The following is a 4,869-nucleotide window of genomic DNA, read 5'->3' on the forward strand; positions in this document are numbered from 1 at the left end:
CAAAAAATACAAGTGGTTTCATTTTTTAAAAAATTTATTTATCTATTTATTTTCGGCTGCATTGGGTCTTGGTTGCTGTGCATGGGCTTTCTCTAGTTGCGGTGAGTAGGGGCTACTCTTTGTTGCGGTGCATGGGCTTCTCATTGTGGTGGCTTTTCTTGTTGCGGAGCACAGGCTCTAGGCATGCAGGCTTCAGTAGTTGTGGCACGTGGGCTCAGTAGTTGTGGCTCACGGGCTCTAGAGCACAGGCTCAGTAGTTGTGGCGCACAGGCTTAGTTGCTCCATGGCATGTGGGATCTTCCCTGACGAAGGCTCGAACCTGTGTTCCCTGCACTGGCAGGCAGATTCTCAACCACTGCGCCACCAGGGAAGCCCCAGTGGTTTCATTTTTAACGGTTAACTGAACTCTGGAAAAAGTACTAGTTTTAGTACTAGTTAACAGAGGACTCTTCAGTACTTTGCTTATCACAGTTTCCAACTCTGAGCATATTTCTGTATATGTTTATTGTCTTCCTTTTAAATTGTTTTTATGGAGCTTATCTAGGCAGAGTGTATTTCTAAGGATTTCTAGAATATGAAAATAGTAGGAATAAAGGCACGGCAGTATCTGCTTTCTGAGAGTCCCATGTATCTTCCAATTAGAACTGACAGTCTCTATAAAGATTTTTTTTTTTTCTTTTTTGCCAAACAGCATCTGGGATCTTAGTTTCCCCGACCAGGTATCGAACCCGCGCCCCCTGCAGTGGAAGCTTGGAGTCTTAACCACTGGACCACCAGGGAATTCCCAGAACTGACAGTCTCTATACTTTCCTTTTCCCTTCCTTCCCTTTCTCCCTCTCTTCCTTCTGTCGACTCATCAAGCATATTACTGAACATCTACCATGTCTCAGCCAGAAACTGAGAGTATAAATTTAATAAGAAATTTAAAAGTTTAATGTAGAACTGAAGAAAAGGATATTTCACAGGCAGCTGTGAGAATAAGGGAAAAGAAGCAGATTCTGTCAAGTGCTAGTTGGGAGGAGAGCAAAGTGTGGTTCCAAGAGGGCTTTTAAAAAGTAGTAGGGATCGGTTTCTCTAGTGGTGCAGTGGTTGAGAATCCACCTGCCAATGCAGGGGACACGGGTTCCAGCCCTGGTCCTGGAAGATCCCACATGTCGTGGAGCATCTAAGCCCGTGCGCCACAACTAGTGAGCCTGCGCTCTAGAACCCGTGAGCCACAACTACTGAAGCCTGTGCACCTAGAGCCTGTGCTCCACAACAAGAGAAGCCACCGCAATGAGAAGCCTGCTTACCACAACTAGAGAAAGCCCGTGCACAGCAATGAAGACCCAACACAGCCAAATATAAAATAAATAAATTTTTTAAAAAAGTAGTAGGGATGATATCGCATGAACTATAATTAAAAATTAGTTGGCTTATATAAGTAATAATCACCAGACTTATACCCAATGAATGGAAAGTGAGTTTGGAAGTTTTGAATATTGCCAGGGAAAATTAATAGTTGGACAAATTAATATAATTTGTTCTATTCTGGGGGTTTAATAAAAGAATTTGACAAATTGGGCAGGAATTGCTAAAATAAAGTGTTAATTTGATAAATTAGCTTATTAATAGAATGTTCCTGTCAAAAGTCACCAAGTGACCACTGTGTTGCTAAATTAATGATCCGTTGTCAGCCTTCATCCAACCCAGCCTCGCAGTAGCATTCGACACAAGTGATCTCATCCTTGATGGACTTTCTTCACTTGGCTTTCATAATATCCCACTTCCTTGAGTTTCTTCCTGTTTCCCTGGTGGTGTCTCACTCTCCCTTCCTGGTTCATCCTCACCTTGGTCTCCTCTTCTCTGTCTACATTCACTTCCCACTGACTTTATTTTTATTTTTTAAAAATTTGTTTATTTTTATTTTTGGCTGCGTTGGGTCTTTGTTGCTGCACGCGGGCTTTTCTCTAGTTGCAGAGAGCGGGGGCTACTCTTCGTTGCGGTGCGTGGGCTTCCCATTGCAGTGGCTTCTCTTGTTGCAGAGCACGGGCTCTAGGCCTGTGGGCTTCAGTGGTTGTGGCTCGCAGGCTCTAGAGCGCAGGTTCAGTAGTTGTGGCACACGGGCTTAGTTGCTCCGCGGCATGTGGGATCCTCCCGGACCAGAGCACGAACCTGTGTCTCCTGCATTGGCAGGTGGACTCCCAACCACTGCGCCACTAGGGAGGCCCAGCTCCTTCAATTTTAAATCTCAGCTTTTCAGCAAGGCCAACTCTAATCAAATGTATATAATATTACGTACTGCCCCTCCCAACCCCCCCTCAGATTCCTGATCTCCATTACCCATTCTACCTTCTTCCACTACAGCAATTATCAACTTCTACCATACCATGTAAGTTACAGGGTTTTTTATTTTAATTGCCAGTCTCCTCTCACTGGACTGTAAGCTTCTCAAGGGCAGGAGTCATGTTTTGTTCATATTATTCCAAGTGCCTGGTGCTTGGCACATAACAGAAGCTCAACGTTTGTTGAGTTGAATGAAGACTAAAGCCCAGTGTGGGGCTTTTTTGCTGCCTTGTGAAACCCAGTGACTTAATTAGGACAGAAATTCCTCAGGACTCTAGAGGAGGGTGTATTCTGAAAGAACTATTTTATTTTTTCACTATATGAGCTGATTTTATATTTTATTTTTTAAAATTTATTTATTTTATGTATTTATTTTTGGCTGCATTGGGTCTTTGTTGCTGCGTGCAGGCTTTCTCTAGTTGTGGCGAGTGGGGGCTACTCTTCGTTGCAGTGCACGGGCTTCTCATTGCGGTGGCTTCTGTTGCAGAGCACAGGCTCTAGGCACGCGGGCTTCAGTAGTTGTGGCGCATGGGCTCAATAGTTGTGGTTCGCGGACTCTAGAGCGCAGCCTCAGTAGTTGTGGCGCACCGACTTAGCTGCTCCGAGGCATGTGGGATCCTCCCAGACCAGGGATCGAACCCGTGTCCCCCTCATTGCCAGGCAGATTCTCACCCGCTGCGCCACCAGGGGAGTGCCGAACTCTGTTTTAGAGTCGGTTTATTGCTCTACGCTTTTCTTTTTTTAAAAAAATATTTATTTAATTTATTTATTTTTATTTTTGGCTGCGTCGGGTCTTAGTTGTGGCACGCGGGCTCTCTAGTTGAGGCACGTGACCTTAGTTGCCCTGCAGCATGTGGGATCTTAGTTCCCTGACCAGGGATCGAACCCCCATCCCCTGCATCGGAAGGTGGATTCTCTACCACTGGACCACCAGGGAAGTCCCCTCTATGCTTTTCTGAACAGAAAGCAAGACAGAAAGAGAGGAGTGAACTATTTCTAAAAGAAAAGATCATCCTTTCATATTCTGTTTGGCACCTGGACGCTCTGGTCCTCACCAGATATTGAATGGCCCATGGACAGGGAGTCAGGTGGATGAGGCAGTTTGGGGAAGCTCTTGAGCCCAGTGTGATGGTTAATTTTATGTGTCAACTTGACTGGCCTAAGGGATGCTCAGATGGTAAAACCTTATTTCTGGGTGTGTCTGTGAGGGTTTTCCTGGAAGAGATTAGCATGTGATTCAATAGACTGGGTAAAGCGCATTACCCTCCCCAATGTGGGTGGACATCACCCCATCCGTCAGGGACATGAATGGAACAAAAAGGTGAAGGAAGGGCAAATTCACTCTCTTTTTGAGGTAGGATGCCCACCTTTTGCTCTGATACTGGAGCTTCTGGTTCTTGGGCCTTTGACCTCGGGCTGGGAGTTACACCATCAGTTCCCCCTGATTCTCAGGCCTTTGGACTTGGACAGAATCTTACCATTGGGTTTCTTGGTTCTCCAGCTGGCAGACAACAGACTATGGGACTTCTTGGCTTCCAGAATGGCATGAGCCAATTCCTATAATAAATCTCCTCTTAAATATATCTTTAAAAAAAATTTATTGAAGTGTAGTTGATTTACAATGTTGTAATTTCTTCTGTACAGCAGAGTGACTCAGTTATACATATATATATTTTCATATTCTTTTCATTATGTTTTGTCACAGGATGTTGAATATAGTTCCCTGTGCTACACAATAGGTCCTGGTTGTTTATCCATCCTATATATAATAGTTTGCCTCTGCTAATCCCAAACTCCCAGTCCTTCCTTCCTCACCCCCCCAAATATATCTATATCTAGATATCCTATTGGTTCTGTTTCTCTGGACCCGAATACACCAGTGTATGATAGAAGATTCCTGACCTCTGCAGGGCTTGTTTCATTTACAAGTCCACGCAATTTTGTAAGTGAAAATTCCCTGTCCCCAGCAATTTTTTTCAGTTCTGAATAGCTAGATTACCTTTACTAGTAATAGTAATTCTACCATTTTTCTTTAAGTAGTTTAGAAAGCAGTTTCATATAGTTTTCATTCACATGCTACAGACATGCTCAGAGCATCTAATCAGTAGAGTAGCTGGTGCTAAACTGCAGGTTTTCTGTGCCAGAGCTTGCTATACCCTCTCTCTCCCACTGCTTCCTGTGCCACCATGAAGAGCCAGTTACAGAAATTCAGAGCTGAAGGGACCTTAAAGGCTATTGGATTCAACCTCCCCATTTTATAGGTTAAGGAACTCAACACCCAGGAGGGTAAGTACCCCCTCAAGGAGCACAGCCTGTTCTTCCACTGGCAGCCCCAGCCCCCAAACATCAGGCCATCATGCGCTGGTACCCAAACACCCATTCCTCATAACACCTACCAAGTGGCCATAAGGAGCGGCCGATGAGCCTATTTAATATTTTACTCTGTAGATGCACATATACCCATTGAACTGGGACAAGCTACCTTTCAAGAGTGACAGAGTCATTCTCAGCACCAGTCATTAAAAAAAGATTGCAAACATGTAA

The sequence above is a fragment of the Globicephala melas genome, chromosome 15 (genome assembly GCF_963455315.2).
Source record: "Globicephala melas chromosome 15, mGloMel1.2, whole genome shotgun sequence".
NCBI classification, from domain to species: domain Eukaryota; kingdom Metazoa; phylum Chordata; class Mammalia; order Artiodactyla; family Delphinidae; genus Globicephala; species Globicephala melas.